Source organism: Vigna unguiculata, unplaced genomic scaffold (assembly GCF_004118075.2).
Source record: "Vigna unguiculata cultivar IT97K-499-35 unplaced genomic scaffold, ASM411807v1 contig_610, whole genome shotgun sequence".
Lineage (NCBI taxonomy): Eukaryota > Viridiplantae > Streptophyta > Magnoliopsida > Fabales > Fabaceae > Vigna > Vigna unguiculata.
Window position 1 is genome coordinate 122094 of NW_021011331.1, and position 8730 is coordinate 130823.

Here is an 8730-nt window from a genome sequence, read left to right on the forward strand (position 1 = left end):
AAGTAAGCAGCCTGGGTCGAACACCCTTAACTTGTGCTTAATTCGTTTAAGTTCCCCATCCTTACCACAAGTAAGCGGCCTGGGTCGAACACCCTTACATTGTGCTTAATTCGTTTACGTTCCCCACCCTTCCTACAAGTAAGCAACCTAGGTCGAACACCCATAACATACAATCGATCGTATCACACATACACCATATATCATCAAAACACGACATACATCATAACATACAGAACCTTAATCACATTTAAACACAAGTGCAAGAATGTACCAATATAGCAGAATGTACCAAATATTACAGACATAGGCTCAAATAGTATTCTCGAATCAATTAAAACTAGAACCCTAGTCTGACGCAACAGGTGCCACCTCTTCAGCATCACCCGGTATCTTCTCCTCCCCTGCCGCATTCTCCTCCACCTCCTCATCCGCATTGTCCTCGTCCTCCTGGACCAGCTTTCCGTCAACAACGTCCTTATTCACCTCGAACTTTGAATCTATTATGTCCACATCCTGATGGAAAAATGCCGCTTGACGCAATCCCTTCTCAAAGCCGTTGATATGCTCTTGTATAATACTATCCTTCAAATCGTCAAGCTCTCCCACGACACCGTCATACTTCTCTTTCAATTCTTCATAATCTTCCTCCCACTCCCCTATTTTCTTGTTCAATCTTTCCTCTGAGTCCAAACAGCGAACCCTCCACGTTATCAACCTTTTTCTCTCTACCTCCCAACTCTCATTTGCCTTCTCCAACGCAGCCTTCTCTTCCTCCAGCTTGTCAACCTTTCCCTGCAACTCCTCCACCTTTTCCCGACCCCCCTCCTTCACCTCCCTCCGGTACAAAGACCCCACACGACGACTCAATATTAAGGCCTTGCTTCCAAACTCCACCATCGTCCTCACAGTATGGTCCGCATCCATGCCATCAATGGAATTTACAATGGTATCTGGGAGGTTGATTGCGATATCCTTCCTCACAGATACTTCCGACAATTCGATTAAGCTAGATTTTGGTCATTTCTCCCCGTTAGCCGACCCTGCTCCAATGGCCGACCCCGTCCCGAGCAAGGCCGCTCTCACTCTCTTCATGTTTTTCCACTTGCCGTGTCGAGGCGGCAACTCAGCCTTCCTCTTCGTCCCACCGTGTACATGCACTTCCACCATGGACTCCTGCATGTTGGGAACATCAGTCTTCCCAGCTGCCTTGGCCTTAGCGGCCATCTCCTTCCTCAACGATTGGAAAAGCGCCAAGTTCTTCTTCCCTGATTACGCCATGTGCCCTAGAATAATATATTACAACTCGGATTAAAACAACTTAGAATCATTAACACAATTTAAGTAATAAATAGATACCTTCAATATCTATAATCGGATGCACCGAATTATAAACTCTAACTAAGCCCTTAGTGGGCAACTTATCGACAAACTTCATTAAGATCTCCACCACCTCCTTATCCCCCGCCGATAACACATCCATCCCCATATCCTTATACCACCCGTCCAACTAAATGGGAATTTTACACTCCCATCTGCGTTCAAAAAGTGAGCTTTGCCTTCTTCTTTAATAACAACCTTGAAGTACCCATCCTTGAAGTGCTTGAAAGATTGGGAGAATGCGTCCAGTCTGTTGAGACTAGGACGACTTATCAAAGACAGCCAAGTAATCGGCTGGCAGGGTCTGGTGTCGTAGAAGTACAAGAAAGCGTAAGGAGAAGGCTCCAGATATAGAGATTGACACAAGACGCGGAAAGCTTGCAGGTATGCCCAACCAAGGATGGAGGCACATGCTTAAGAAGACTAAGCATGTTTAGAAAGGAAGTTCACTAATCATTCATCCCTTTCATTTGTGTTTGTTATTTTTTATTCCCTAAGTTGACTTAGTTGAATCAACTTTAGTTGACTTGTTGACCTTTGACTAGGTTTGACTTGTTGACTATAATTGACTTGACTTAAGCCAACATGCTAATCTATGTTTATTTGCTTTGTAGGTTAATTAGGAGTAAAAAAGCAATGCTAGGTGGCGCATGGTGATTGGGGAGCATAAATGATGTGGAGGAGATAGTAAAGCAAAGGCATAAAGCATAAAGTAAAAGGCATGAAACAAGTGTACCTATGTACCTTTGGTCTCCTTTATTTTTAGCACACTTTGGCCACTTTTTGGAGACATATGAGACACACCCTTCGTCTCCTTTTGTGCTAGAACGAAATTAGGCTTGCACACACCATAGTTAGCTCTTTTGTCTCTCATTTTGTGTAACCTTATTTGACCTAGTTTCTAGAAGCTAGGGTTAGGTTTTTGTAGAGACATCCTTAGGTATCTTTTATTTTCTTAGAGGCCCCTAAACTCCTCTATATAAGGGGTGCTCCTAGACATTTAAAAGGGTTGACATTTTGAAGTAAAAACACTCTTGTGTCTCAACCATTTATGAGAGTTTCCTCCCTTGGGAGTGAATACTTTTAAGCCTTATCTTGCATAGCAAGTGGCGGCACACATCCACTCATCTTCAAGGCTGTCATGGCTTCTAGCCTGGCCTTGTAGTGGCATGCTTCTCACAATTTTACCATTTCTTTCCATTCCATTTTATGTTTTCTTCTTCCTTTAATTGTTCTTGGTTTTCTATGATGTATGTGCTTTCCATTTCGTTTTCATTTTGAATCAATTCATCATCTTCGTCTCTTGAGCTTTGTGGAAGGAACCTTCACATCTAGATAGCTTGCTATCTTAATGTCCAGTGGGGATTTCACTTAGCTTTCTTAATCAACTCACACCATATTCATTAGTCTTCTAAAAAGGAACAGGATAATCCTTCATCACTATTTTAGTGAGAAACTTAAGGGGAGTCACATCAACTACTCCACCTATGACAAAGTGCTTTATGCTCTTGTGAGAACTTTGCAAACTTGGCAACACTATCTTCTTTCAAAAGAGTTTGTGATACATAGTGACCTTAAGTCACTCAAATTTTTGAAAAGCCAAGGCAAGTTAAACAAGAGACACGCTAGGTGGGTATATTTCTTATAGCAATTCCCATATGTGATCAAACAAAAGCAAGGAAAGGCTAACATTGTGGCAGATGCACTTTCAAGAAGGCATTCCCTCCTTTTAATTCTTGAAACTAAATTTCTTAGTTTTGATCATATTAAGGAATTGTATCCAAGGGATGTTGATTTCTCCTCCATTCTTAGTGAGTGCCACCAAGGGGCTTACAAAGACTTTTACCTTCTCAATCAATATCTTTTCAAAGGTAAGAGACTTTGCATTCCCCAAGGTTTCTTAAGAGCCTCACTCATTAGAGAGGCACATGAGGGAGGATTAATGGGGCCTTTTGGGCCAAACAAGACTTTGGAAGTCTTGAAAGAACACTTCTATTGGCCTCACATTAGGAAGCATGTAGATAGGCATTGCAAAAGTTGCATAGCATGCATGAAAGCCAAGTCTAGAGTCCAACCCCATGGTCTTTTCACTCTCTTGCCTATCCTTTCCAAGCCATGGGTTGACATATCTATGTATTTTGTCTTAGGCCTCCCAAGGACCAAAAAAGGTAGGGATTCCATTTTTGTAGTGGTGGATAGGTTCTCTAAGACGGCCCATTTCATTCCTTGCCATAAGATTGATGATGCAACTTATATTGCAAATCTTTTTTTCAAGGAAGTGGTAAGACTACATGGCCTACCTAGGTCCATTTTAAGTGATAAGGAATCCATGTTCCTAAGCCATTTTTGGAAAACCTTGTGGGGTAAACTTGGCACCAAGCTTCTTTTCTCCACCACTTGCCATCCCGAAAGTGATGGCCAAACCGAGGAGGTTAATAGAACCCTAGGGAAAATGCTAAGATGTATGATAGTGCAAAACATTAGAGAGTGGGAGGAACTTCTTCCCCATATAGAGTTTGCCTACAATAGGGTTGTGCATTCCACTACTTCTCATTCCCCTTTTGAGGTTGTGTATGGGTTCAATCCCCTAACTCCTTTAGACCTCCTTCCCCTTCCCACTCATGAGGCATGGACTTGCCAAGATGGTGAGGCCAAAGCCAAGTACATCCAAGAATTGCATTCACAAGTCAAGGAAACCATTGATAGGAGAGTTAAGCAACAACAAGAGGATTGTAATAAGGGAAGAAAGGAAGTCATCTTACAAAAGGGAGATTGGGTTTAGCTTCACTTGAGAAAGGAGAGATTCCCTACTCAAAGGAAGTCTAAGCTCCTCCCTAGAGGGGATGGCCCCTTTCAAGTCATTAGTGATGAAGGATTGACCCCAACCAAGGATGGAGGCACATGCTTCAGAAGACTAAGCATGTTTAGAAAGGAAGTTCACTAATCCTTCATCCCTTTCATTTGTGTTTGCTATTTTTGAATCCCTATGTTGACTTAGTTGAATCAACTTTAGTTGACTTGTTGACCTTTGACTAGGTTTGACTTGTTGACTATAGTTGACTTGACTTAAGCCAACATGCTAATCTATGTTTATTTGCTTTGTAGGTTAATTAGGGGTAAGAAAGAAATGCTAGGTGGTGCATGGTGATTGGGGAGCATAAATGATATGGATGAGAGAGTAAAGCCAAGGCATAAAGCATAAAGTAAAAGGCATAAAACAAGTGTACCTATGTACCTTTGGTCTCGTTTATTAGCACACTTTGGCCACTTTTTGGAGACATATGAGACACATTCTTTGTCTCCTTTTCTACTTGAACAAAATTATCCTTGCATAAACCATAGTTGGCTCTTTTGTCACTCATTTTTGTAACCTTATTTGACCTAGTTTCTAGAAGCTAGGGTTAGGTTTTTGTAGAGACATCCTTAGGTATCTTTTATTTGCTTAGAAGCCCCTAAACTCTTCTATATAAGGGGTGCTCCTAGACATGTAAAAAAGTTGAACATTTTGAAGTAAAAACACTCTTGTGTCTCAACCATTTGTGAGAGTTTCCTCCTTAAGGAGTGAATACTTTTAAGCCTTATCTTGCATAGCAAGTGGCGGCACACATCCACTCATCTTCAAGGTTTACATGGCTTCTAGCCTAGCCTTGTAGTGGCGTGCTTCTCACATTTTTACCATTTCTTTCTTTCCCATTTTGTGTTTTCTTCTTCCTTTAATTGTTCTTGGTTTTCTATGGTTTATGTGCTTTCCATTTCCTTTTCCTTTTGAATCAATCCATCATCTTCTTATCTTGAGCTTTGTGAAAGGAACCTTCACATCTGGATAGCTTACTATCTTAAAGTCCAGTGGGGATTTCACTTAGCTTTCTTAATCAACTCACACCATATTCAATAATCATAAAGGAAACAAGATAATCCTTCATCAATTAGGAGAATTAACAACAATGCTTATGAGTTAGACTTACCCCCAAGCTACAACATAAGTAACTTATTCAATGTTTGTGACCTTTCTCCTTTTGATGTAAGGTTTAAGAATTCGTGGTCGAATTCTCTCCAAGAAGGGGAGGATGATGAAGGCGTGACCACCTCCTTAGTAGCTCCCTCAAGAAGGATCACTAGAATCATGTCTAGAGGGGAGTCTTTTATTCCATCACCTTTATCTTTGTTTTGCATTACTTTAGTTTGAATTCCCTAAGTTAGTTTCTAGTTGACTTATTTTTGTTGACTTGTTGACTTTGATCCAAAGTTGACCTTTGACCAAGATTAGATTAACTTAAACTAACATGCTAATCCTTGTTTCTCTTGTTTTGTAGGTAATTAAGAGAAAGTAGAGCATGGCTAGGTGGCACTTGGTGATTGGAGCCCTTGGATGAAGTGGAAGAGAGAGGAAAACAAAACGCATAAAGCAAAAACTATAGTTTTTAAATAATCAAAATAGTTTTATAAAATATATTTGAATTTATAAAAAAATGAAAAAAGATAACGGTAAAAAACTATAACATATTGTTTTGAAAATATATATATTAGGCTAATAAAACAAAGTAATAAAAATAAAAATAAATAATTAAAAGATATATATATATATATATATATATATATATATATAATTTCTACTAAAGAAAGAAATAAAATTAAAATTAGAAAAAGTAAGGAAATTTTAAAATAAGTTGTTATATGTTACCGTTACTCAACTGCATCCTCCATATACTCCCACAATCTAGATTCTCTCCCCATTTTTCTCTCTGCACATAGTTAATCTCTTAGATTATGCTAAGAAAATAGAAAAAAGGTCTCAGGATCTAATAGTCTCTCACGCTCACGTTTGTCGCTCGAACTCTTTTATTCTTTTCTCCACCACATTTAAGAGAGGTTTTTTTCACACAACACATAAGATATACATTTCTCCTTTATCCACCGTCATCTTCTTCCCAAGGTCAAAAATATCCTTTTTGGATCTCACTCTCATCACCCTTCATTAACGATCATTCTAGAACAACTCACACTAAGGGATCACACACCACGATACTAAACACAAAGAAAAAGACATGAAAAATACTTCTTGGAGGGGCAAAGCCACCAAAACACGGAGCTTTGAGAAGATAAGAGAAATACACTTGCAAACATTGTTTTTGATTTTGAAAAGCAAAAATCTTCAAATAGGTGTGAAAATCCAAGTTTTTCTTTCTCCTTTTATATTTACTTGTGATATTTATTATGAGATCATAACACTATTTTTTTTTCTCTCTTTTCCTTCTCTTACACTGAAGCTTGCACTCATCATGGCATCGTATGTATATGTTCTAATTTTCATTTTTTTTATGAAATTGTCTTTTGTAATGTGGTTTCGTTATGTCAAAAGAAATGGTTGGTTATGTAATATACGAAATTTGGGATGGGTTTTATTGCTGTTAATATTAGATTAAAGTTGCATATGTGTGTTGGAATAAAAAGTGTCAAAGAAACATAAACCTTATATGTATATGTGAACCATTAGTGTTGATTAAAATCGTTTTTCTTTTGGTACATTTAGTTTATTAATTAAAATCTTTTATACTTTTTCCTTAATTTCTTTTATCAGAATGCGAGTGTTGATTTTAATGACTAATATAATATGTTGTTTATATTGGATGTTTCAAAATAACGCACAAGATACACACTAAACATGAATATTAGAATAAATAATTTTGAGATAGCTATTGAATAATAAATATGTCTAGGCATTAATTGAGAAATTTTTATTTTTGTTTTGTGATATTCTTTACTAAAAGAGATATATAATATTTTATAAAAATTATCAATTATTTATATTATTTTTTTATATATATCGCATAACATTAATTATCATGTTGAGCCTCAAATTTGCTTGATAATTAAAATTTCAAAATTCTCATTAATTATCATGTTGAGTCAAGTGAATAAAAAATAATAGTATAAAGGAACTAATAATTGATTAAGCTGAACTAGTAATATATAAAATAAAATAAAGAAAAAAAACGTTAGGTGTAAGAAAAAAGACCCATGTTTGTTTTTGTTTGCATTGCTCTTTTTGAACCTCTTTTCTGATATTTGCAGCTTTAAGCTTCATATGACAAAATAATTTGCACACCCTTGTTTCTTATGTTTTGCACCTTCATTCTTTTACTTTGTGCACCCTCTATTTTAGTATTTGTACTCCTCTAATAATCATAAAAAATTTAGGTCCTTCTCACCCGTGTTATGGTATTCATGCCTCTACTTTCATTTTACTTGATGATTCATTTCTTTTGTATAAAATCATTATCTCCTTTCACGTCAAAATTTTTAAAAATTGAAGATTATTAATTATCATGTTAAGTCTCAAACTTACTTGATGATTATAATTTTCATTCGATTTGAATAAACTTTAATTATCATGTCAGGTCCCGGACTTGCTTAATAATCATTATTTTTTATAACTTTAATTATCATGTCGAGTCCCAGACTCGTTTGATAATAATTATTTTTCATAATTTTAATTATCTTGTCGAGTCCCGAACTTGCTTGATAATCATTTTTCATAACTTTAATTATCATGTCGAGTCTCAGACTCGCTTGATAATGATTATTTTTCATAATTTTAATTAACATGTCGAGTCTCAGACTTGCTTGATCATCATTTTCCATAACTTTAATTATCATGTCGAGTCCCGGACTCGCTTGATAATAACTATTTTCCATAATTTAAATTATCATGTCAAGTCCCAAACTTGCTTGATAATCATTTTTCATAACTTAAATTATCATGTCGAGTCTCGGACTTGCTTGATAATCATTTTCCATAACTTTAATTATCATGTCGAGTCCATGACTCGCTTGATAATAACTATTTTTCATAATTTAAATGATCATGTCAAGTCCTAGACTTGCTTGATAATCATTTTTCATAACTTAAATTATCATGTCGAGTCTCAGACTGGCTTGATAATCATTATTTTTCCGAACATTAATTATCATGTCGAGTCCCGGACTCACTTGATAATCATTATTTTTCATAATTTTAATTATCATGTCGAGTCCCAGACTTGCTCGATAAAAATTATTTCCATAACATTAATTATCATTTCGAGTCTCATACTCGCTTGATAATCATTAGTTTTTATACTTTTTAATTATCTTTTTAGGTCCCTGACTAGCTTGATAACTACTTTTTACAACATACAAAAAGAAGGATTGACCCCAACCAAAGATGGAGGCACATGCTTAAGAAGACTAAGCATGTTTAGAAAGGAAGTTCACTAATACTTCATCCCTTTCATTTGTGTTTGTTATTTTTTATTCCCAAAGTTGACTTAGTTGAATCAACTTTAATTGACTTGATGACCTTTGACTAGGTTT